Genomic DNA, 27708 nt, shown 5'->3' with positions numbered 1-27708 from the left:
ACAGTAAAGATACACCCCAATTTTTTATCCATTCACCTGTTGGTGGACATTTGGGGCTATTACAAATAAAGATGTAATGTACATCTATGTACATGACTGCATAAGCAAATGCTTCCTTTTATCTGAGGCAAACAGCTAGGAGGGGAATGGTTAGGTCATATGGCAGGTGTATGCCTGACTTTTAAGGAAACTGTCAAAATGTTTTCTACAGTGATTGTACAGTTTTACATCCCACCAGAAGTGTATGAGAGATCCTGTCCCTCCACATCTTTGGTATTGTCAGACTTGGGCTTTAGTCTTTCTAGAGGGCACTTAGCTATAATTTCTACTTCCCTAATGACTACCGATGTGGAGAATCTTTTCATGCCCTTATTTGCTACTCATATATCTTTTTAAATAGAATATCTCTTCAAATTTTTTTGTCCATTTTTTAAATTGAGATGTTTTACTTTATATTATCAAGCTTTAGGAGCTCCTTACATGTTCTAGGTAAGAATCTTTTACCAGATATATGTGTTGGACATATTTTCTCAATTCATAGTCCACCTTTCCATTTTTGAAAGTGTCCTTTGTGTGGTAAAGTTGTTAATTTTGATGAAGTCTGATTTATTGATTTGTTTCCATTATAATTTGTGTCATAATAAAGACCTTCAAATTTGTTCATCTAGTCATTCCCTCATTCATCAGATATTTACTTGGTGCCTATGATGTTCTAGACACAAAAAATACAACAGGATGCTCCTGCTCTCCCTATGTCCAGGGGAGGGGCAGACATAAATAGATAATCAAACGAATGAACATATCATTTGAAACTGGTATGCTTGTTAGACAGGGAGAGAATGGGACAACATGAGGGAAAAGAACAAGGGCCTTATTCAGGTGGGACTCAGGGAAGGCCTCACTTAAGAAACTCAGTTTAAAATGAGTCCAGGAGAGGTAAAAAGGAAAGGGAAGATCATTCCTGATGGCCAGAACTGCCTATGCAAAGGCCCTGAGGCAGGAAGGAGCTTAGGGCCTCTTAGGAACAGAGCTACCTGCATGGCTGGAAAGAGGCTGGAAACTGACAAGGACCAGGTCAGGTGGGACCACGTGGGCCGTGCCAAGGTCTAGCGGTTTATTCCAGGGTGGTAGGGGCCGTGAGACAGATTTAAGCTGGGTTTTGATGCTACCGGGCTCGTTTTTTTTCAAGTTCATTTGTCTGCACTGTGGATAGTGGACTAGGGGAGGGTTAAGAAGGCAGAAGAGCGTTCCAGGAAGAGGGAGCAGCTCACAGGCAGTTCGGGCCTGAAGGGACAGGACGTGTTCCAGGAACTGCCTGGAGCCGGTGGGAGCATGGACGGAGGGGAGGTGCTTGAGATGAGGGTGGGGATTTGGGGCGTTAGGGCCCTGGCTCTGTCTTTCTCAGCTGTGTGGCCTTGGGTGAACTCCTAAGCCTCTCTGAGCCTCATCTCCCTCTTCAGGAAATGGGGCTGAGACCCCTCACTCCATAGGGCTTCCCTGAGGGCCTGACAAGCTCTTGTGCATGGCTCAGTCCTCAGCGCTGTCACCTGTGGCATCGTGAATCCATCTCCCCACTGGTGAGGGGGCATCACAACACCCCTGGGAGGCAGAAGGGCCAGGGCTTTGTCACTTCCATTTTCCAGATGAGAACCAAGGTCCAGGGAGGGAAAGTGACTTACCCAAAGGTGGCGAGTGGCAGGCAGTGCCCAGGAGACAGAGGCTGAGGATGGTGGGTGGTTAGCGTTGGCGCTCTCTGGAGCCCCATGGACATCGGTTCAAATCCCATCTCCCACACATTGGCTGGGTGCCTTGATCAGGTGGCCTAACCTCTCTGGGCCTCAGTCGCCTCATCTGTATAATGGGGCTGTGCTTATACTGCTTCTCTCATGTGGTCGTTGTGAGAACTGTAGGAGATGGTGCAGGTGAGGGGCTGCACCGTTTGGGCAACTTCATTTCATAAAGGGTGATTGTGGTGCTGGAATCTGGAATTTTCCCCAGACTTGGCAGAGTAACCGAGGCTGCTCCATATGTGGAGCCCAGGAATGGGTAGAAGCTCCTTAATACACTGGCAAAAAGGAAGAGCATCAGGGCGAGAGGCCGAGACGCTGACAGCACACTAATGAACTGCCCTCACAGCTCAGGGGGACCAGCCTCCCTGCACCTCCCCCACTGCCCTTTTCCCACTTCTCTTGGGTGGGCCAGCTGTCATTTCTCCACCATGACAACAATACCGATAATTACTGATACCCCTAAATCAGCAGCAGCAGCCTGAGGGGACTCTGAAAGAGGAATCTGCAAGCGGCACCACCTACCCTTTTCTCTGTGGCCTTGAGCTGGTCCTTCCCTGTCCTGGGCCTCAGTTTCCCCAGTTGCAAAACAGTGACCCGTGGCCAGAGGGTTCAGCTCAGGACTGGGCAGTGAGAGGGCAGGGGAGGCTCAGAGACTCCGGGGGATGAGCAACTCAGGGAAAGAGTGAACACACAGTTTGCCCACAGGATGGGCTTAGGGATACGGGGCATACTGGGTGGTGTGGCAGTAGGACTAGGGAGGATGCTGAGTGGGGCTGACAGGCCAACAGTCCTAGTACCCTAGTGGGGCTGAGCAGTCCAGAGCACCAGCCTCCCACCCAGCTTCCAGCCTCCCCTTGGCCTTGCCCACTTTGACAATGGTCCTCCCAGAGGTTAGAGGTGACCTTTGAACTCCCTCAGCTCCCAGCCCTCCATGGCTCCCCTTTACACTCAGAGGAAAAGCCAGATCTCCAGGCAAGCTCCCCACCTTGTGCCAATCTACCCTCCAGACTGCCCTGAGACCTTGTCCCCCTGCTCCCTCCCCAACTCGCCAGTCTCCAGCCACACTGACCTCCTGCTGTTGCTCAAACAAGCTAAGCCCATTCCGGCCTCAGGACCTCTGCACTTGCTGTCCCCTCTGCCAGAAACATGCTTCCCTCTGCTCTAACCAGGGCTTGTCCCTTCACTTCATTCAGGTCTATGCTCAGATGTTCCCAGAAGTATCACCCACCTCAGCTTATCACTCTCTGTGATAAGCACCCGATCCTGCTTTATTTTTCTGTATAACACTTATCTGCTCTGACATTATTTAGATATGTCTTGTTTGTCACCACCCCACCCCCCACCTTATACACTGTAACAGGAGCTCCACAAGGGCAGGGACTCAGACTCTTCTGCTCCCTGCTGTGTCCTCAGACCACAGGACAGCACCTGGCACATAGTAGGTCCTCAATAAATGAAGAAGTTGGATCCAAACATCCCTGGGTTCAAGTCCGGACTTCTTCACTCTCTTGCAGTGTGACTTTGGACTGGACCTTGACCTCTCTGAGCCCAGTGTGCCTCATCTGTAATGTAATCGTGCCAACTCACGAGGGGGTTATGAAGTTGTCAGAGTTGATACAGACAAGGAGCCAACTGTGGGGCCTGGCATGTAGTAGAAACTCCAAAGGTGAGGTGCAGTTATTGCTGCTGCTATTATTATAACAGTGGTAAGGAAGGGGTTTGGATGCAGTGATCTTGTTTATTTATTCATTGGTCCATTCCCTTCATAAACCCATATTGACACATCTGCTTTCAGATGCTGAGGACACAGACAGTTAGGTCTAGGGAGAGTCACAGTTTAGTGGAGGGAAGACCAAGAAGTTGGTAATGAGGGGCCATGTGTGGAGACAGAAATAGGCTCATTGGTAGAGACATACGGTTGGGGAGGATAAGCTTTACAGTAAGAATCACAGAGAAGTGGGTGTTGGAGTTGGGTCTTGAGGAGTGAGTAAGAGCTCGCCAGGCTGACAGTGAGGGAAAGGCAAATGCAAAAGTGGGGGCAGGTGTTTGTTTGGTGTGTACCTGGCTAATGTCCGTTCCTCTGCGTGGCTGGTGCAGGGCCAAGGAGCTTGGACCATGGCTCAAAGACATTGTAGAGCCTGAGACGGGTTTCCAGCAGGAGGGACCCCGTCAATTTTGTGCTGTGGAGGGTCACTCCAGGGCATAGTGGAGGGTGGGCTGGAGGAGAAGGGCTTGAGGGCAGAGAGGCTGTCAGTACCTAGAGCTGGGGCAAGGGTGGGGGATGGAGTCATCCAGAGGATCAGGGAGGAGCCCAGTGGTGAGGACGGGCCCCAGATCAGCTCTGGAGGAGCATCCAGGCCAAGGGGCTTCACATGGAAATGTCTGAGCTGCAGAAAGAGGCTCCTTCAACTCCCAGATAACATCAGATCCTCCCACCTGACCAGGGCTGGGATGACAGGAGGCTGTGAGGTCAGAGAGCTGAGATGACACTACAGTCAGCCTAGGAATCCCCCTCACAACACACAGGGATGTCAGGAAGCAGTGTTCTGTTGACTGGAACCTCCGCAGAGAAACCTGACAAGACTAGAGAAGTGTCCTCTTCCAGAAAGCCAAAGGGCGACACATTTGTATCCATGACACATTCATATTTTTCAAGAGACAATGTGATTGTTTTCCTAATTTTGCTCTGGAAAGCACTGAATGGAAGATTCCACCTGCTGTGACAGCCTCTTCCTCCCTCAGGCACTCAACAATAGAAGTTTCCAGGCCCAGCTCACTGATGCCTGAAATTCAATCACTGGAGCGTCATTCCTTTGGTTTGCAGTTTTGTCCTTTGTAAAAATGCAAATGCCTACACAGCAAGAGGTATTCAACAAAAATAATTTATCTTCATTCACTCAACAAATATTTACTGAGCCCCTTCTCTAAACCAGGCAGTGGTCAGAGGCTGGAAATAGAGAAATTAATTAAGACTCAGTCCATACTTTCAAGGAACTCACAAGTTCTGTGTGTGTGTATCTATTTTGGGGAAGGGCAGACACAGAAACCTAACCATAACAGTCTTGCATGTGATGTGATGGTGGTGGGTACAAGATGCCATGGGAATCCACAATAGGCATGATCCAATTATCTGTTGCTCAAGGTCATACTAGGAATCTAATATGTCATGGAAGAAGAGAATCCCAGCTGGGGGCACAGCCAGAGTGAATGGATGGAGTCATGAATTGGGGGGTGGTGATGGGGGACTCCATGCCCCTCAGCAGGCTTGGACACAAGGCAGAACATGGGAGATGGGGCTGGAGCGGCAGGGAGAGCTCCTCATTGACTGGATGGAATTACCCATCTCAGGTGGTGGCGTCTGTCACAGTGCTTTGCTGCCTCCCCAGCTACCATCTCACCTCCACCCACCAAGCCCTGCCCTTTGGGAAACTGCCAGGTCCCAACACATACTCAGCTCCAGAGGTGGGGCCTGATTGGCTTAAGCCATCAGTCCCGTCTATCCTGCTGGTACATGATTGGTTCAGTGAAAGGCACATGATTGGTTCAGGGAAGGGCACATGACCCAACTCAGGCCAAGGAGAGGAGGCAAGATGTTTGCAGGGGTTGGGGGGTTTCTGGGAAAAGGATCCTTTCCTCTCCTCCAAGAGAGAGCCCACAAAGGACCCACACTTTTCTTCTGGCTCCAGGGAGTGAGGGTGTGAGTGGCCAGGGATGAAGGCAGCACTGGAGGAGATAATGTCAGAGAAATGGAATCTGGCTGGGCCTACATCTGTGGGTCCCAGTTTTCTGACCCAGCAAATCTCCATGGTTGTTTAGCCAATTTATTGTTACTTTCAAGTGAAAAGTTCCTTATTGGGGCAGGGCAATTCTGGAGGACAGAATTGGATAGAGCTGGAAAAGAAGCAGCCAGGGGTGCTCGAACCTGAGGTGGGATGGGGGTGGTCAAGTCTCTCTCCTTTTGATTTGGTCTCCAAGTAAAGTTCTTAGGAGTAAGATCTTTCTTCAGAAAACATCCCCTGACCCCTTACACTGCCCTAGCACCTGGATGGTAAGTCCTGGTTAGGGGACTGGATTCTATCCTAACCCAGCTTGCTGCCTGACTGTGGATTCTGGTGTAGTCGTCGCCCCTTTCTGGGCCTCTGTGATTCATCCCCCAGCTTCCAGACTGAGCTCCCCAAGGGAAGTGGTGATGGTCAAGACAACCCTGCAGTTCCACAGTCTAGGACAAGCCTAGCATAGAACCGGTGTCAATGAGGCTATTGACCAATCAATGTGGGAGCTACCCCTTCCTGCTCTAACCTGCCCAGGTCAGGGCCATGTGTGATGCTGACATTAACTGGCTGCTGTTCCTCTGTCCATCCCAGGAGTCTCATGGAGACCTCAGCCCCATGCCAGGGCAGAAGACCACATGGGGGAGGTGTCAACTCACACAGAACTTCTAATACAGCAGCAATTAGACTGAAGTGCAAGAAAAATCACCCCAAAACTCAGCCGTTTACTTTCTAGCTGCAGCTGACCTGGGCAGTCAAGCTCTGGGACTTTCTCTTCAGTCTGCTTATTGGTGTGTGTGTGTGTGTGTGTTGGGGACAGGGGAGAGAAAAATGGTCAAATGGTCCCTGCCAGAGGACAGACGCAAAGGATGGAGTGAACCAATGGGGGCCAGCCCAGAGCCACTGCTCAGCTTTGGTGGTGTGGACTGCACCTCAGAGTGCTTGGACGGGGAGGACACATGTCTGTATTCACAGGCATGATCAGAGAAGGCTGGGGTGGGGAGACCCACTGGATGTGGGTCAGGTGCCCAAAGACTGGACTTGCAATCTCAGGTCTGTCTCCAGCCTTTCTAGGACTAGGGTTCCTCTCTTGAGGGTAGGTAGGAGGAGGTGGAGTACAAAGAGTGAGAGCCTGGGATGGGGTACATTGGCCTTGAGAGGGTTATAAGGTTAAGAAGAATCATCACAGGACACGACATCACTCACTCACTTACTAATTCATTCGCTAGTGTTTTTCTTCTTTTTTTTTCTTTTTTTTTTTTTTTTGCAGTATGCGGGCCTCTCACTGTTGTGACCTCTCCCGTTGTGGAGCACAGGCACCGGACGCACAGGCTCAGCAGCCATGGCTCACAGGCCCAGCCGCTCCGCGGCATGTGGGATCTTCCCGGACCGGGGCACGAACCCGTGTCCCCTGCATCGGCAGGCAGACTCTCAACCACTGCGCCACCAGGGAAGCCCTCATTCGCTAGTGTTTTTAATCCTGGGATTTGTTGTTACTAGTTGGGGAAGTCGGTAACAAATGGAATTACACAAATGTAATATACTATATTACATGCACTATATTATGTTATATTATATTATAAATTGTAATAAGATCCATGAAGGGGGGTACGATGAGGAGTCAACTGGAAATGATGAAAAGAAGTGCAATAGATGTGGCTGAAGGGTGGGGGTGGGGGAAGAGTTAACTGATACTTATTTTTGCCAACATCTTAATCCTCACGATAACCCAGCATGTCAATAATCTAAACACGTCAATTAAAAAGGCAGAGATCTTCCGACTGGATAAAAAAGAAAGACACGACTTCATGCCATCTACACAAGAAAAACACTTTAAATATAAAGGCATGTAAGTTAAAAGTAAAAGGTTGGAAAAAGATATACCATGTAAACATCAATCAGAAGAAAGCTCAAGTGGCTATATTTGTATCAAAGTTTATTTCAGATAAAATACTATTACTAGGGATAGAGAAGGTAATTTCATGACAAAGAAGTCAATTCATTAGGAGGACATACAATCCTAAATGTTTATGACACTAATAGAACTTCAAAATACATGAAACAAAGACTGATGGAACAACAAGGGAGATACATAAATTCAAAAGTATAGTAAAAGATTTCAATATTTCTCTTTCAAAACTGATAGAAAAGTACACAGAAAATCAGTAAGAATTTAGAAGGTTTGAACAACACAATCAATCAACTTGACATAACAGCAGAATATACATTCTTTCAAATGCACCTGGATCATTTACCAAGATAGATCACAGTCTAGACCATTAAAATGTCTCAATGAATGTAAAAGGATTCAACAATGCAAGTATGCTCTCTGACTACAATGTAGAATTGAATTAGAAATTAATAACTGTGAAAAATCTCTAGAAAATTACTATTTGGAAATGAAATAATACATTTCTAAATAGCCCATAGGTCACAGAAGAAATCAACAGTGGAATTAGAAAGTATTTTGAACTGAATGAAAATTAAACACAACATATTGAAATTTTTGTGATGCCACTAAGTCAGTAATTAGGATCTTTATTGTAATACTAATGGCTTATAATAGAAAAGAGGAAAGGTCTCAAATCAATGATCTCAGATTCACTCTTATGAATTAGGAAAAAAAGATCAAATGAAACCCAGAGAAAACAGAAGAAAGGAAATGATTAAGATCAGAGTAGAAATTAATGAAATAAATAACCGAAAAATAAAGCAGAAAACCAATAAAACAAGAGCTAGTTCTTTGAAGAGATCAGAAAAACCGATAAACCTCTAACCAGACTCTACAGGGAAAAAAAAAAAGACACAAATTACAAATATCAGAAATGAGAGAGGTGACCTTAATGCAGATTCTACAGATAATGAAAGGATAATAAGGGAATATATGAACAACTTTATGCCAGTAAATTTAACAGCTTAGAAGAAATGGATGAATTGCTTGAAAGATATAAACCACCAAAGCTCACTCAAGAAGAAATATATAACATGAATAACTGTAAATCTATTAAATACATTTTGAAGTTAAAAATCTTTCCCAAAAGGAAAATCCAGTTTCAGATGGCTTCACTGGTGAGCTCTACTGATCATTTATGGAAGAAATGGTGCCAATTCTACACAAAGTTTTCCCCCAAAATGGAGGTGAGTGACTACTTTACAACTCATTCTTTGTGGTCAATGTTTCTTTCATGCCAAAAACTCTGTAAAGACATAACAAGAAAACTACAGCCAATATTTATTATGAAATTAAGTGTAAATTTTCTAAACAAAAGTTTAATAAGTGAAATCCAGCAATGTATGAAGAGGATACTACATTATGGCTAAACGGGACTGATGCCGGGAGTGAAGAGTTGGTTTAACATTTGAAAGTCAATGTAATTCATCATATTAAGATGATAAATTACAATGAAAACTCAAAAACAGAAAAAAACTATATGATTATCTTAAGATACAGAAAAAGCATTTGATAAAATCTAACATTCCTTCATGATAAAAATTCTCTGTAGGGTAGGAATAGGAGTGAACTTCCTCAACCTAATAATGGGCAGCTACCAAAGCCCTATAGAACCTGTCTTTCCCCAGAAAGACAATGCCCTACTCCTAAAATTGGGAAGAAGACAGATGTTTGCTCTTACCACTTCTACTCAGTATTGTACTAGAAGGGCTGGTCAGTGGAATCAGACCAAAAAAAAAAAAAGTTAAGTCATTCAGTAAGGAAAGAAACAAAATTGTGTTTATTCACATATAACACAATTATTAATGTAGAAAACCTGATAGGATTTATAATACAGAAAAGATATTGGAACTTAGTATCTTTTAATAAGTGAGTTTAGCAAGGTTGCAGGATATAAGATCAATCTGAAAGTATCAGGTGCATTTCTACATGCTAGCAACAAATAATCAGAAATAAAAATTAGAAAAACAATACCATTTACAATAGCATGAAAATATGAGATTCTTAGGGATGGATCTGATAAAAGATGAGCAAGTCCTATACACTGAAAACTACAAAACACCGCATTTCCCTCTAACTATTCTATAGATTCAATGCAATCCCAATCAGAAACCCAGCAATCTTTTTTGCAGATATTGACAAACTGATTCTAATATCTATATATAAATGCAAAAGACCTAGAATACTCAAAACAACTCTCCAAGAGAAAAACAAAGTTGGAGAACTAACAGTACCCAATTTCAAGGCTTATTATAAAGCTATAATAATGAAGACAGTGTGATATTTGCATCAAGAATGACATATAGATAAATGGAACAGAAGAGAGTCCAGAAATAGACCCATACATACGCAGACATTTGATTTTTGACAATTCCCTTGAAAAGTGACAGTTTTTCCAACAAATGGTTCTGGGACAATTGGATATCCATATGCAAAATAAACAAACAACTTTGATCCATATTAAATGTGAAACCTAAAACTATAAAACTTCAGAAGAAAGCATAGGAAAAATATGTTGCTTAGGCAAAGATTTCTTAGATATAACATCAAACACACAGCTTATAAAGGAACAAACTGATAAATCAGACTTCATTAAAATAAAAAATTCTCCTCTTTGAAAGATACCTTTAAAGAGAATGAAAAGATAAGCCACAGACTGAAAGAAAATATTTGCAAATCATATGTATGCTAAAAGACATGTATCCATAATATGTAAACAATGCTCAAACCTCAATGTAAGAGAACTCACAGTTTTTAGAAGGGCAAAAAAAAAAAAAAATTGAAATACCTCATACAAGCAGATGGCAAATAAGCACATGAAAATAGGTTCAACAACAATCGTCATTAAGAAAATTCATATTAAAACCACAGTGAGATATTAAAATTCACCTGTTACAGTGGTTAATATTAAAAAGACTGCTCATACCTTGTACTAAACATTTTACATGTAAACCTCTAGCAACTTACCAAGGATGATTCTGTTACTATCCTCTTTTGACAAGTAAGGAAGTCCTAATCCTTACAGTGTGAGACCTGGGAAGGTCTTAGGGAATCAACCAATCCAACCCCTGTCCTGACCCACTTCCCCTACCACCTCTATTTTATAGGTAAAATAAGGGACCCTCAGTAGAAGTGGCTGCCCAAACTCACAATTGATGACTTTATTGAGTTCCTATGGTTTACTCCTACCTGGAGCTAAGTTTATGGATTTGAAAGAGCTGGATCACATTATGAAATGCTCCACCTGTTTATTCAGTTGGTGTGAAATGAAGGTTGTACATATATATGTATATCTCTGTGTGTGGCCATGTGTGAATACACAGTTTTGTATGAGTAATCATGTCAATGTTCTTCTATGTGTATGTTCTGGTGTATGCATATATGTACTTATGTGTCTACAACCTTTCTAAATTTCTCAGAAACCACTCTGGGTCTTTTTCCAAAAGCCTTTTTAGGATCTATAGTGACATATATGACTTACTCAACTTTTCAGCAGACCAACTCAATCCCCTCTGTCCCCAGGTGGAGGGTAGATGGAGTTGCTTTTGCCCTTTTCCTCATCGGTGTAACCACTGAAGAATAAAATCATGGTCCTTGGAAGGAAGGGTTAGCTGTTATTTTTATAGACAAAGCTGTGAGCTTGGATGGCTCATCTAAGTGAGATGTGATCCCAGAGAGGTATTCTCCTTCAAAACCACAAAGCTAAAATAAATTAGACACATAAGTGATATCAACACAAAATACAGACCTGAAGTTCTCTTCTCCACCACCTCTTTGCTTGACTAACACCTACTCACATCAGGTTAAAGTTCATTCTCCCCAAGAAGGCTCCTCTGATCTTCACATTCCCTTCCCAGTTTCCACAATCCTTTGTGCCTGTTCTGATCCATGATATCCTACAGTACTGGATAAGGAGAGGTGGAAAGAGATTGATGACTAACCGTCATGGGGGGACTTTCCATATCTTGACTGGGATAGTGTAATCAATATGTGTATAGGTTTGTCAAAAGTCACTGACCTATATATTTAATATGTGTCCATTTTTATGGCTTATAAATTATAATGTAATTAAATTGACTAAAACATATTTACCCCTCTGCCCTCAGTAGTACTCAGTTCCTCTATTCTACATTCACCCCTCCCAGAGTGGGGACAGAATAGGGAACTTTTGTTGAGAACTCATTTACTGAAATGTTAATCTTGTTTCAGTACCATGGACAGAGGCTGCTCCATTGAAAAAGGGCTGGAGGATGTTTGCATTGTACTGGCCCAGGAAGGATAGCCTGGTATCTTCTGGCTAATGGTGTCAAGACATGTGGGAAGCCCAGGTCATGGCAGTTCATCTGGTCCAACTCATTGCATCTGCTCAGCATGTTATCTAGACCACTACATATTTACAAATGTCCAGAGAATATCATCAAGCCATAATGGGGAAAGCGAAGAGGGAAGTTCTGAAAAATATGGGTCCAGTCCCTGTCTCCTTGTCATGCCATGCCACTTGCTCATACCATGACCTTGAGCAAATCACCTTCCTCATCTGGACCTCAGGTTTTTAATCTTTAAAATGATGAGCTGCACTTTATGATTTCTAAGGGCCCTTCTAGTAATGACCCCCATAAGGACTTTACAACTTCCATATGACAATATATGTGGGTCCCCCCCCCTTTTACAGATAATCCTGACTTCTAGCTTTGCAAGCCATAGTTCCTGGTTATATAGCATTTATAGCCCATCAGCACTGTAGGGTACCACCCTCCTCACCCTTGATGTCCACATCCCTCTGCTCTGAGCCATTCTGGTACCTAGTCCCACTGGGCAAGGAAAGTCAGGAACAGTCATGGACAAAGATTCAAATATGGTCAACTTTGACAGGTAGGTGGAATTTTGGCATCAGACAGAACTGAGTCTGGGTCTGGACTGCTACCCACCCTCTGTGGAATTTTAGAAACATCATTTCATTTTCTGAGCCTCACATGATATTGGATATTTGCCTGACAGAGTAGTCATTCACAGTCACGCTGAGCCAGTAAATTCCCCTCTCCCATCCTTCTAACATTTGCACCCCTTGTTTTGCAATTGTACACGGGATAATGATTCACTCGTAATTCTCCATTTAAGTCTCTTCTTGATTGATCTACTAGATGGAATTTGCCTTCAGCTTCTTATTACAATACTCACTACAGCCACCATTAGAACATGGATTCATGACTGTTCTTCCAACTAATATAATTGCTGTTAGACTGATATGAATAATCCCTCCTGCCATTAACATAATCAAAAGTTGTTCACTGCACTCCTTCACTTGCATGGTTTGGATCTCTGTGCTTGTCCAGCTTTCCCTCAGCTTGAGCCAACCCATCTGCTCCTCTCCAAGAACACAGGCTTTTCTCCTCCTGTTGCCACAGCAGGTTCTGCATCCCCTCCTTAAAGAACACACCTCTGTAGATTTGTAGCAACTACTGCCACTGCTATTGCTGCCCCTTCTAGAAATGACCTGGGCCAGGTAGGGTGCTAAGGACTTTGTCAGCATCATCCCTATGAGAGAGTTGCCATTCTCATTCCCCATTTTATGGATGTGGAAACTGAGGTTTAGAAACGTTGAGTGAATGTCCCTCAATCATTTGACTAAAGAGTGATGGATCCAGCATTTGATTTCAGGTGTTTCTGATCCTAGAGCCCATAGTTTTAGCATTTTTCACCACAGAAGGGAGCCTGTCCTGTCCCTTTCCTGCCCTACCTCCTCTGCATTCCTTTCCCCTCATCCCCTCATGATCTTTGCCCACAGCACAGAACTTCTGCCTTGGATAGAGAGCCTGAAGTCTGTGATTCCATCTAACCTTCTGTGACAGAGAAGATATCCCTTTTCATAGGGAGCATTCTGCGGACCCCAAGCACTGTAGCCTAGCCTGAGACCCCCCCCCCCTGGCTCTAGACCTTGTCTGGGAACTAACATATCAATTTCCCCTTTGCTCCTGCCAGCAGCTCGGATGTGTCCTTGACTCTACATCAAGCAGCACTTCGCTACCAACCTGTGATGTATGGGTTTATTTCTGTCAGGGTTTATTTCACACAGTTCTGTCAGGGTTTATTTCACACAATTGTGCTGCGGAGGTTTTGGAGCGCATGTGATCCTCAAGCATTTTGGGAAGTAGAATATTATACCCACTTGAAAGATTGGAAACTGAGGCCAAAGTGACATAGTTTTGGAACTGAAAGAAACCTTAGAAATCATCGACCTCCTTGTGCACATGAGAAAACAGACCAAGAAGGAAAGCAACTTAGCAAGGTAGCCAGTACCAGATCTTAGGGCCCTGGATTTTCAGTCCCCATCAATAACACAGCCTGTGAATAGGTTCAGGGTTTTGTTTGTTCATTTGTTTGCCTTTTCAGCATGATTCCCACTTAGGCTGTTTTTTAGAAAACGCTGAGTGGGGCAGGAACTGTCTGGATTCAGCCTCAGAGTCCCAGGTCTGTCATTGATTCAATGTGTATGGCCTCAGTTTTCTCATCTGAAGAATGCTCTTTCCCTGACCAGCATGCTGAGTTTGAGTCCCCAGGGTATTCTGGATATGCTTAGAGTATCTTGCTCCCCTGCCCCCCACCCCCGACAAAGACATCAAAGCCAGATGTGGTCTTTGCAACTCAGCTGATCTGAGCTTGGAAGCAGGCATTTCAATTCTCCAAAAATGCTTTAATTCCTCCTACTGGAAATCCTGACCCATACATGTGGGCTCAATAATGTGCTGAAATTACCATTTCCTAGGGCTGCTCTCATCAGCTGTGAAAAAGTAGTTGTCCAGGTGTTTCTGAATGAGCCCTGGAGTCCAGCTGGGACAAGTCTTCTCTCCATAGTGACATTTCCTGGAAGGTGGCATTGAATTATGTTATATTATAAGAGCATTTCACTCTGTTCTTTAACCTTTATTTAACTGGAGTTGGAATTTCCTGCTGAGTCTGAGGACTCCTCCCAGCAGGAGGGTGTCTGGGTTGTATAGACCTGACTGTGTTACGGATGGTGGAATGGGACAGAATGGGACAACACAGTGAAGGCCTCAGGGTGGTGGGCTGTGCAGTCGACAGTCCTTTGGGTGTGGTGGGAGAAGGCTTACTGTGGCAGAGCCAGGCATGCTGGCATAGATGTCTGCAGTAGACGCCCAGCTTAGATGCCCTAGAGAGACTACTGTTTGTTCGTTCACCCATTTATTCACTTATGCTCTCACTCACTCAAGAAACATATATTGATCATCTCTTTGTTGGATGACAGGGATACACCCTCGGTCTTGCACAGGAGAGAGGCTATGAGACTTGTCTTAAAAGACATCGCAGCATTTAAAGCTCTGACGTTAAATGCTCTGAGGGGAGGAGAGGAAGACATCTGTCTTAGAGTGGGCGCCCCAAACCAGACCCAGGACAAGCACTTGGGTTCTGGTGGTTGATTTGAGAGGTGATTTCAGGGCACACAAGTGAGAGTGTAAAGAATGAAACAGGGAAGAGAGTGAAGCCAACACAGGGAGCATCACTGAGTGGGTACCTCTGTGAGCTGCCAGGGCTCAGTCCCTCTGAGGACCTCTGAGGAACCATGTGGAAACACCTCAGAACCATCTTCTTGGTGGCTGGGGTCATTATCCCCCGACCCTCCGCCCCACAGTGCGAGAGGTGTTCCCAGGATGTGTGAAGCCCCCTGCATTTGGACTTTGTGGTGCCAGAGAAAACCCACAGGCAGAGAGGAAGAGAGAACTAGCCATCTGAGGCAGGAGGCTGTCTGTGCTGGGAGCCGCCCACAGCTGCAGGACCGCTCGGGATGGGCCAGGGGACATGGGCTGAGGTGGCGACAGCATCTGCTGCAACATTTTAGAAGAGGTGACATCTGAGTGGACCTTGAAGAAGGACTAAGAGTTTTCAGCCGAATCAGGCATGAGGCATGGCTCACCCAGGCAGTCGGGAGAGTGCCAGATAAGACAGAAGGCAGGATGTTGTTTAAAAAACACTTCCTGCTGATAGGAAAAAGAGAAGCAGCTTGAGGGCCAGGAGAGCTCAAGAGGATCTATTTCCAGGCCAAGAATGGGAGAAGTTTGGGCAGCTCGTATGTAGAGAAGGTTTGGGCCACCAAGGTGGAGTGTCTGAAGAAAAGAGAGAGAGGTAGAGACGCTGGATGCCGGGAGAGACAAGCCCTTGCAGACACCTCTGCTGGAGGTGGGTTCATGTACAGAGAGCCTTCCTCCAAGGCAGGGCACCTCTTCCCCTGAGATGGGTGGGAACAAGCAGATAAGGGGAAAGGCGGTGTATTCCTCAGCCTCCATTTCCCCATCACTGGAGGAGGCAATGCCTGGCAGCAGACAAAGAGCCAGACAGGAGTCTAGGATAGTCCTGGGTAAGGGGAGGGGGCACAGAGCAGTGAGGAACAGGACGAAGGTGATGCTGGTGCCAACAGGCGCTTCTCAGTTTACAGACGATCGGAAAATGATGCTCCTGAGCAGGCTTCCTCTTTCCACTCCAGAGATAGAGGGCAGGAGGAGGAGAGTTTAGATTTGCTTTCTCATGAAAAGGCTTTCTCAGCTCCTGGGCTCCTGCAAGCTTGGGCTGCCACCACCATGTGCACATTCATCAGACACTGGTTCATCCAGTGGTGCTTTCTGCGGCCCTACTGCATGCAGAAAACCACCTCAACAATGTGCAGTTTTCTCAGAGCTGTTCCACACTCATCTGGGGGTGGAGAAAGCAGACGATGCCTCACAGTGACCAGGGCTGGGACTCAGCAGAGAAGGGATTCCACAAAGAGAATGTCCCCTGACTGCAGACAGGAAGGCTCTCCATCTCTTGGACCCAGGGAAACATGGGCAAGACTGGAATTGTTAGGGGGCTGATCCTCTTCCTCTCACTTTAGCTTTGCCTCTGGGCTAGTTAGTCCCCCTCTCTGGGCCTCCAGTAATTGGAAAGATAATGAGATCTGTCCATCCAGCCTCACAGGGTCCTCATAGGTCCCAGGAAGTATTGGACATTAATGGATGGAGGAATCTTTGGAAGTTGAATAAAGAAGCTCAGATGATAGGTGTTATTTATCATGATTTCTCCTCCTCAGTTTCTCCATCTGCAAAGGAGGGGGCCTAGAACCCAGATACATCTGGGCTCCTGCCAAGCCATCTTTGCAAATCACCCTGAGAGAAGTTGATTGAATCAAAGGCAGGGGTTTTCAGTGCCTCTTTTTGGCAAGTTCTCAGAAAAATCTTTATCTTTGCACAGCTACCAGATGGTCCTCAACATAGATCTGAAAGAGGAGGAGGTGAGGAAAGAGGCCCGGATGAGAGGAGCCAGAGGGAGCTCAGAGGACACTGCGCGCCAGACAGATGCTGCTGTGGGAAAGAGGCTGGAGCAGCAGGGGTCTGTGGCTGCTGGGGATCAGGCGAAGGACCCTGCCCCCAGCTCTCTTCAAAAGAGGTTCAGAGAATAAGTGCAGCTGAAGAAAGAGCAGGGATCGCTTTGAAATGAGAGAAAGTGCCGTTCCCGGGCAGCCTCCCTCTTCCCACACCAGGAGAGAGCTGCTTAGAGCTTAGATGTGCTTCTCTGTCCTTGAAAAGGCCTCTCAGCTCCTGGTCTTCTGCTGACTCAGCAGCCCCCCCACCCACCCACTGCCAACCTGCCCTACCCCACCGCATGAGAACTCAACAGACAAATAAGCACTCAGCAGTGCTTTCTGCAGGCCTACTCTGTTCCAGCCCTGTGCCTGGGGAGGCAGCTGATATTAGGGCTCAGGGGAAACTGAGACTGGCTAGCGTGGATGTGCAGATGGCAGCCTGGTTCAGGTCTACAAAACATTCAAGTGGCTGATGTGGTCCAGCTTAGATTGGCTGGTACTGCTGTGGAGTTTCCATGATCCGTGGCTTTGCAACACTGTGGTGGCCCTATGCCCAGTACATAGCAAGGAGGTAAACCCAGCCAGACCTGAAGCCTGAAGCATATCCATCCAGCCAAGCCCTGTCTAGACTAGCTGACCTCTAGCCATACTGTAAGAAATGAATGAGAGTGCATTGTTGTTGTCTAAACACTGAGTTTGGGGGTAGCTTGTTACACAGCAATGGCTGACTGATACAAGTGCCTAGCATATGTCAGTCATTGTGTTTAGCACAGGGGTCAAGGAGGTGACAGGATTCCCATGGTTCCTGCCCTCTTGGAGCTCACAGTCTTGTTGGGGACACAGTCACAGTCAATGAACAAACCACCAACGAATAAGCCGTGAAACCTAAAATGAGGGAAATATACTAGGAAGTGCCCCACAGAGGAATGAGGTGGCCAACTATGGGTGCTCAAGGAGAGCCCCTGGAGGAGAGTACATGTATGCTGAGACCTGCCTGATAGGAAGAGCCAGGTGAAGAGCTGAGAAGAGTGTTTTCAGTAGAAGCAACAGCAGGTGCAAAGGTCATTTGTCACAGGAACTCAATGGCCAGAGATGGAGGAAACAAACAGACAGATGACTATGAGAACAACAATAGCGAAAGCCAGTGTTTACCGAGCGTGTGCTAGGAGCTGTTTTAAACCCTTTACTGAAATGATCTCTTTTCATCTTGACAACATATCAAAGAAGAAGTAAGTGTATTAGAATTGTTTTGGTTGAAAATTACAGAGATCCAACTCAAAGTGGCTTCACCAAAGGGGAAACTGACTGTCTCGTAGAGGTGGGAAAAGAGAACAAACAGCTTTAGGCAGAGCTGTATTCAGGAACTGTATTCAGGTCAGTGGAGTTTCTCTCTCTCTCTCTCTCTCTCTCTCTCTCTCTCTCTCTCTCTCTCTCTGTATTCTGCCTCTGTTCCTTTGACTTCTTTTTCTGTGGGGCCCTCTCTCTCCCTTTGTGTCTGAACTTCCTCAAGAGAGAGCAGAGCGGAGAGATGTGAGAATCACAACCATCAACAGCTCCAAGCTCCCATCATCCCACCTGGGGACTCTGGAGGGAAGAGAGGGCTCTCTCTCAACATCCACATATATAATCCCAGAAAGGAATCAGATCAGCACCTGCTCACTCCTTGAACCTATCATGTGATTGGTCCAGCCTGGTCCTTTCACTCCACCTGAGTAGATAGGATGAGGGCTGTGACTGGTAATCCTATCAGAATTGTGTGGTTTAGGTAGAGGTGATGAAAAAAAAGGTGGAGGGGGTACAGTTACCAGAAAAAGAGAGGAGATACTGAGTAGACACAAACAGTAGCTTTTATTATTCCAGCTTAACAAATAAGAAAGCTGAGTCTCAGAGAATAAATGACATTAGTCAGCAGTTAACAAAGCAGAGCTTCAAATCCATCTCTGCCTGACTCAAAAGCCCGAAATTCCTAACCATCGGACTCTTAACCAGCCCCTAACTCTGAGCCTCAACAGACCTCAATTCATGATTGCAACCCAGACAGGAACACACTCAAAGCTCAGATGCACAGGCCCCCAAAGGTCTCGAGAGTTTGCAAACCTTATCTTCATGATGGCTTTAATGTGAGGCTGCATTGCTTCCCTTTCCACAGGGTGTGAACACACGGCGGCAGGCTGTCTCCTGTTGTCTGAGCAGTGCTGAGAGTGAGTGTATCAAAGGGAATAGAGACCCCAGTTGTTATTGCCAGAGGCAACATTAGCCAAGAGTTAGAAGATCTATTAAGGGCACTGCAGTATGATCTATATGTCATTTGAACACGCTCTCCAGCAAAATACATAGCCCCAAACAGTCAGACACAATTGGAGTCTCTCTTCCTGCCCCTTGGTTCTTCCCCTGGGTTCCTTCCCAGCAGCCAGATCCTCTTTCTACCTCCCCTGCCAGGCCCAATCTGGTAAATTTCATTTAAGGGGTGATTCATAGCCATACAGCTCATCAAATCTGGAAGGACCTTAGGGAGTCTCTAGTCCAACCTGTTCATTTAACAGAGGAGAAAACAGAGCCCTGGAGAGGCTGGGCACTGGTTCAAGGTCAATAAGTAAATGATGGGACATATTATAAACCAGGCTCTAAGTCAGGCACTTCCACATAGCTTATCTCATTTAATCCTTATATGATAACCTGTGAAGTGTTACTATCCCCCAGCTTACTCCTGGGGAAACTGATTCTCAGAGAGGTTAAGTGCCTGCCCAAGGTCACATAACTAGTAAGTAACAGATTTGGGTTTCAAACTTATTTATTGTTCTTACAAAAATCCAAGCCATGAACCAACTCTGCATATCATTCGTCTATTTGAAGTTTCTCTTCTCTCCATCCCTGCTCTCCTGTGTCCTCTGGACCTCTACAGCCTGTATATACCAGACTCCCTTGTCACCCGGCTTGCAGTTACCTGCTGTCATCAAAGGGAGGTGCCAGAGGAAAATTGGAAGGTGCAAGGAGGTGGGGTGCCACTGGGTGTTCTTTCTCTCTTTTTTTCTGGCATATTCAAAAGGAAGAATTTCCTGCTTCTTTGGTGCTTTTTTTTGTCTTTTAAGACAGCTATAGGCAGTTCCCCGAATTGAATCTCCAAGTTTGAAAATTCTCTGCGGCTTCCCTAAGTGAGTGAAGGTTATAATACTTGTCCCCGGGAGTGATTGCAGGAAACAAACCATCAAATATGGGACTTGGGGATAAATTAGGAGGTTAGGATTAACATATACACACTACCATATATAAAATATATAGATAACCAAAAAGGACCTACTGTATACCACAGGAACTTATGCTCAATTTTTTTTTTTTTTTTTTTTTTTTTTTTTTTTGCGGTACGCGGGCCTCTCACTGTTGTGGCCTCTCCCGTTGCGGAGCACAGGCTCCGGATGCGCAGGCTCAGCGGCCATGGTTCACGGGCCCAGCCGCTCTGCGGCATATGGGATCCTCCCAGACCGGGGCACGAACCCGTATCCCCTGCATCGGCAGGCAGACTCTCAACTACTGCGCCACCAGGGAGGCCCATACTCAATATTTTTTAATAACCTATAAGGGAAAAAAAATCTAAAAAAGAATATATATATATATATATATATATATATATATATATATATATAAAAAACTGAATCACTGTTCTGTATACCTGAAACTAATACAAAATTATAAAGCAACTACAAAAAAAAAAAAAAAAAAGGAATAGGACTTGGGTGTTGGCTGGCTGGTGAGTGGGGATGACCTCATTACTAGTGAACAATGGGATCCTGGGACCCCCTAGATGCAATGACATCAAAATCGCTTAAATTATCAAAAATTATCAAAGTTACTTAAATGATGTGGTTGTGTGGGGTGCAATGCCAATTGAAGGCAAAACTGTAGGTGGACACACTGGCTGCATCATGGTAGTAACACTGACTATTTACAAGGGTCATGGGATATGATGATTGCATATGACTGATGCCTGTACTGAATAGTCTACAGAAAGAGATTCACCAGCTCAGGACTTTAGACTATCAGCTCAAAGCGTGGCCACAGAGCTGGGGAATTTCTATCATGACTCTTCAAGGATCTCTTATCTTTGGTAGCCACAGGACAGATACTGCTGAAAATCAGACTCCAAATTCTTTCACATGAGTACCAGAATTACCATCCAAGTTGAACTCAGGGCTTTGTCAGTTCTCATATGTGAAAGTTAAGGCATTTGTTGGGAAGTAGAGGGTCCCTGAGAATTGGCATGAGAGCTCAGATGAATCCAAATGTTTTGTTCCTCCGCATCTCTCTGAGACCCCCTCTATCATCAGAAGCTGTTGTCCCTCCTCTGCCTAAGGAAACTAACAATCATTTCTTGAAGATCCTATAATAATAAAAACTCAGGGGTGGTAATTCCAATCACAACCCCATTTGACTTACCTGATTGGCCTGTGCAGAAAGCAGTCATATCTTAGAAAATGATTGTGGATTATCATAAAATGAATCAGGAAGTGAATCCAATTGCAGCTTCTGTTGAGATCAACACTACATCTGGCACTGTGGAAAACAATGTTTCAGACACTGCTTACAGTTATTGAGCTGGCAGACGCTTTCCTCTCTATAGTAATTTACAATGACCACCAGAAGCAGTTAACTTTAACCTGGAAGGCATGTCAATAAACCTTAGCTTGTCTTAGGTATTTCTCGGCTCTCTTGATCTGCCATAGTCTAGTCTGAGACACCTTGATCATTTTGGTATCTCATGAAACATCGCTCTGATTTATCAGATTGATACAGCATGCGTATTGGAAGTGTTAATCAGGAAGTAGAAAGTACAGTAAGTGCCCTCCTAAGGTGCAAGCATGTCAGATGGGTGGGAAATGAAAATAAACCCCATGAGTAATCAGTGGCTTGTCACCTTGGTAAAGTTCCTAGAGTCCAGTCGTATGGGGAACTGGGGGGTATATCATCCATAACGAAAGAAAAGTCTCTCTGCCTTGCACCACCTACCTCCAATCAAAATTACTTGATAAATTAACATGTAAAGCTGCCTGTTTTGAGTGGAGCTCAGAGCAGGAAAATGATCCGCAGCAGGTCCAGGCTGCAGTGGAAGATGCTTTGCCATCTGGACCTTTTGACCCAGGAGATCTGTCGGTCACCAGAGTTTATATGACAAACATGGATTCTTTAACAAGTCTCTGGCTAGTGCTAGTAGGGGATTCACAGTGAAGAGCCTTACTTGTTTGAAGTATAAACATGCCCTCTTCTGCAGATTTTTCCCTATTTGAAAAGTATTTCCTGGTTTGCTCTGGGGCCCCAATAGAGACTGAACACCTAACTATGGGAAAAGTGATTGGATCTGAGTGCCCGTCAGGAACAAGTCAGAAAGCTGGCCTTATACAGAAGAGACCCATCATCGGGTGAAAGGAGTCTGTGCAAGTTTAAGCTCAAGAAAGTTTCAAGGCCACAAATAAGTTATGCAAGCAGGGGGCTCATCCCACTGCACATACTCCTGATTCATTGTTAGTTTTCCCTCAGCTCACGTTGATGGTCTCAAGGGAGGTTCCCAAGATGAGGTGAATGTAGCAGAAAACACTTGGGCTTGGCTTACACATGGTTCTTCATGCTATGCTGGCACCAGTGGAAATGGAAATGGAAATGCAGCAACACAGCCCCATTCGGGAGTGTCCCTGAAAGTCAGAGATGATGGGACATTCTGTCAGGAAACAGAACTTGAAGCAGCACCTCTGTTTGTTCACTTGGCTTGAGAGGAGAGGTGCCCAGAGGCAAATATTTATTTCCCTTGATTCATGGGCTGGGTCTAAAACATGACCTGGAGATTAGGGAAATCACAAGATGGAAGTGCTGGAGACAAGGAGATTTGGGGAAAAGATAGGCTCTTGAGTTCTCTTGAGATGGCAGAGTGTACAAAGAGCACCACTGTAGAAGATGCCACCAATAATCAGTTGAAAAGATGACTATCCTGAGCACGTGAGCTGGCCTGTGTCCCCAGACTCTCAAATGCTTGTAATATTTTCAGGTACCATGGCTATAGCGTCAAGGATAGATGCATGGGCTTAACAGTATGGGCTTTCCCTTACCTAAGCCTAATCTAACCATAGCCACTAACGAGTGCCCAATCTCTCAGTTTCAGAGTCTAACACTGAGCCCTTAATATGGCAACATTTCCTGGGATGACCAGCCAGCCACTTAGTGGCAGGTTGGTTACTTTATATCCCTTCCATCAGAGGAGGCAGGTATTTATCTTTAAGGGATAGACCTTAATATTTCTGTCAGTTCCTCTAACCATGGATCTACAGAATATCTTACTTACTATCATAATGTCCCATACAACATTGCTCCTAAGAAACTGATTTTCCAGAACAAGGTATGAGCAAGGGGCTCATGCCTGTGAAAGTCATAGTATGCCTTGCATCTCTGTGAAGCAGCTACACTGATTGAATGGTGGAATTGTCCACTGATGACTCAATTACAGGGCCACCCAGGAAAGACCACCCTGCCAATTCTGCGTGGGGTCCTACAGGTTGGGGTACCAACGCATGGTCTGTCCTTCCCTTAGTCAGGATTCATGTGACTAGGATCAAGGGTAGAAGCGAGAGTATTTCCTCTCACTATTATACCTAATAGCTCACAAAACTTTTGCTTCCTGTTCCCACAATTTGAACTCCAATGATTAAAATATAGTAGTTCCCAAGGAGAGATGTTTTCACTGGGGAATGCGGCAATGGTTCCTTTGAACTAGGAGCTGAGAAGGCTACTGGGTCAGCCTGGGCTCTTCATGCCCCTGAAGCATCAGGCAAAGAAGAGGGTTCTGAACTGGCTGTGTAATTGATCCTGACTATCAAGATCAAACTGGCTGCAGTTACACAAAAGGGGGCGGGGGCATCTCTGTTTGAAACTCAGGGGATTCTCTGAATGTCTCCAGTAGTGAAATGTAATTCAAGGCTACATATCAATCTTGTAAAGGCAGACCAACCAGAGGTTCCAACCTTTTAGGAAAAAGGTTTAAATTACCCAGGAGGTAAATAGAACTGACCAAGCAGGGCACCATCGAGAGCCAGAGGGACGGGAAAAGGGTGGTCGGAGAAGAACGTTATTATAAATAGTAACTACAGTCTATTGGTCAGTTATGATGGTAGCAGTTATGAATATTTTATTTTCTTGCTTGATATTTATATATATTAATGATTCGCTATAGACTGAATGTGTCTCTCAAAATTTATGAGTTGAAACCTAATCCCCAATGTGATGGTATTAGAAGGAGGGGCCTTTGGGAGGTGATTAGGCCAAGAAGATAGAGCCCTCATAAAGGAGATCAGTGTCCTTGTAAAAGGGACACCCAAGAGCCCCTGTGCCCCTTACACCATGACAGCCATCTATGAACTAGAAAGTGGTCTTCACCAGACATGGAATTTGCTGGTGCCTTGATCTGGGACTTCTCTGCCTCCAGAACTGTGACGAAAAACTTCTGTTGTTTATAAGTCACCCCATCTAGGGTCATTTTATTACCAGCAGCCCAAAAGAATTAAGACACCATGTATGTTTTCCTATTCTTTTTCTCTGCTATTTTATACTAGACATTTAATAAGGATTTAGATAATTGTAGGGTGGGTTTTTTTTTTTTTTTTTTTTTTGGTGAACTGAATATCCAGGTGATACTTTGATAAAGTTGGAAGAATTCTCAGAGTTGAAAGAAAGTGGCTGGTGGAACTTAGTGTTTTACTCTCTGGGAAAGGACAAAGAAGGATTAACCATACTGGTTGGAAGTATGAGGTTGTCATGGTTATTCATGGAAACTGTTGCTATTCATGGACACAGGTGAAAGGGTGAGCATGCATGCTGAGCGGTCAACAAGTGACAAACAGGATATCTTCCTGTTTGCTGTCAGCTCTATTCCCACTCTCCCCGCCTCTACTCTATAATGTAGGGATGGACCCAGGAAAATACATTGCCCAGCATGCTTTGCTAGCTGCCTTCCTGTTACATCAGCCAATGGGAGGTGTCAATGGAGAGGGGCAGGTGGAAGGAGGAGGGAGGCCATTGTTCTTCCATTCTGTTTCTGGAGGCTTCTCTGTAGTGGAGGATGACTATGGGCTCAGCAGATGTGTTCCAGCAGATTGATAGTAAATTAATTCATTCACTCAGCACGACTCACTGAGATACAGAACTGAATGGAACACAATTTCTGCCCATAAGGAGCTCACAACTTAGAGGAGGATTAGAAAACTGTGATCCCCAAGCCAAATCAGGCCTGTCTGCTTTTGTATGGGCTACCAGCTAAGAGTCAGTTTCAAATTTGTAAATTATTGACCAAAAGAAAAATCAACAGAAGAATATTTTGTAACACATGAAAACTATATGGAGTTTACATTTTAGTGTCTATAAATAAAGATTTTTTGGAGCAGACTGGAAGAGCTGAGAAGTTGCAACAGAGACAAGAAGGTGTAGGGGCTTCCCTGGTGGCGCAGTGGTTGGGAGTCCGCCTGCCGATGCAGGGGACACGGGTTCGTGCCCCGGTCCGGGAAGATCCCACATGCCGCGGAGTGGCTGGGCCCATGAGCCATGGCCTCTGGGCCTGCGTGTCCGGAGCCTGTGCTCCGCAATGGGAGAGGCCACAACAGTGAGAGGCCCACGTACCGCAAAAAAAAAAAAAAAAAAAAAAAGAAGGTGTAAAGCCTAAGTTATTTGCTGTCTAGCCCTTTACAGAAAATGTTTGCAGATCCCTGACCCAGAGGGTAAGGCAGGGATGTCAGGCGTGTACTGAGTCCTGCTGGATGGTAGAGGAAGGGGGACCACTTCTGGTAGGAAGGAACAGCTTCCAGGCAGAAGAAACAGATCCTACAAAGGCCTAGATCTATGAACCCCCATGGCTTGTCTGGGATGGTTTGTTGTTTCGTGTGGAGTGAGAGGTGAGGAAGAGCTTAAAGGGTCAGAGCCAGACTGGAAAGGGCCTTCAGCACCCAGAAGTGGGTGTAGCAGAGAGACACTGCACACTGTGGAGTAGGGGATGTTTAGGGAGGCCGCTCTGGCTACAGAATGAAGGAATTGCACGGGAATGTGACAAGTAGCAGGAGAAGGGTTAGGAAGGCAGCTGGGGGCAGGAGGAAGATCTTTGGTTGTCCATCCCTGGCCTGCCTCTTTCTAGCTGTGTGACGTTGGACAGGCACTTAACCTCTCTGAACCTTCCTCATCAGTCTGGCAGGGATCACAATACCCTCCTCTGAGAGTTGTGGGGAGGATTAGATGAGCTGCTGTATTAAGGTGTTTGGTTCTCAGTGGGTATAGAGAAATGGCCGCGGCTATTACTGTTACGGTCACAGAAACAGTCCTGGAGGGCAGACCTCCTACCCCAGCTGGGTGCTCCCTGAGTTCACACCTGCTGGGCTGCTCAAGTCCATGAATTCTGAGGAATGGACAGAGCAGGAGAACTGGTTCCTGGAGACCAAAGAAGGAAAGATTGTCATGACTGTCCTGGGCCCCAGGGGACACCCCGGGGAGGGAAGTGGCTGCGAGAAGTAAAACTCACACCCTCAAGTGACTTGTCATGTTGCCTTCAGACAGCAGGGCTGGCAAGAGACCACAACTTTCTCACCCGTCACTGTCAGGCTCTGGGACCTTGTGAGGGTCCCTTCTGGAAAATCAAGGGGTTGGAGTGGATGACCACCAAAGCCTCTTTTACTAGCAGCTTCCAGACATCCTTCACAGCTGCCTGCTCCAGCTCCTAGGAACCAGGTGTCTTGTCTCATCAGTGGGACCACGAATGACCCCAGCCCAGAGCCTGGACTTCATGGCTGCCATTCCTCTTCCTTCCACACTGCCTGTTAGTCTGGGCCTGATCCCACTTGGAGGGAGCCCTGCCTGACACAGTGCCCACCAGCCTGCCTGGCCATGCAGTGTGGCCCCTCAGGTCCATAAAAGCCATGGTTCCAGGCCTGGGTGTGTGGGAGAGAGACATTGGGGAAGCCACAGCCATGGCACCCAACAGCCGGCAGGAACTGAGTGACCACCTCCCATCTGGAAGTGGGACCACTGTTCCAAACTTCAGAGTTGGAAAGGACATCAGGCCACCCAGACCCAGCACACCCAGTTCATGGATCTACCCAAAGAAGTCAGTGTTGGAGCCGGGACTGGAGACAGGACTAGGGCGCAGGGCTCAGGACTCCCCATCCAGGGCTCCTCCCACCATGCCTCCCTGCTCCCCATTTGTCACACGCTCTCAGGCTGGTGTAGGCATGGCCCAGATGGCATCTTCCATCGCAGGCAGGTGTGCATCTCAGTCATGGTGTGGTGTCTGGTTCTTATTTAAATGAACAGCACGGGGAGGACAGAATTATGACCCAGGAGAAATGAGAAAAGCCTTGTGAGCTGAGGTGTACCCGCCCCACTCCTAGACTCCAGAGGGCTCTGAAGCGAAACTCAAGGGCAATTAGATTTTACATATTTTCCTTTTTCTACTTCAATAAATATTGCCCATGAAAACCGATTGACATTTTCTCTACTTCATGCATAATAACTAGTCTTATAAATCTAAATGATCCTTATAAATCTAAATTAAAGGCCTAAGTTCCAATGGATCGAGAACATAATTAATAAAGTGCTATAGCACATCACCATTACTAATCTGTTTACTTCAAGCCACACTTTCATTTTCAAAGGAATTTTTCTTTGTCATGTGGGAGTGGGAAGAAGAGGGAGAGCCCAGGGAACCCCGGAGAAGTTTCCAGGCTTCCATGGCCATTGTTCATCTCATTTGTTAGGACAGCTTGCTGGGGCCCTCGGGTGGCCACCTCAGGACAAGAATCAGCTGGATTGTACTCTGGCTCCTGGCCCCTA

The sequence above is a fragment of the Mesoplodon mirus genome (assembly GCF_964341445.2).
Source record: "Mesoplodon mirus genome assembly, chromosome: 3".
Classification (NCBI taxonomy): Eukaryota; Metazoa; Chordata; class Mammalia; order Artiodactyla; family Ziphiidae; genus Mesoplodon; species Mesoplodon mirus.
Note: the sequence above shows the minus strand (reverse complement) of the source record.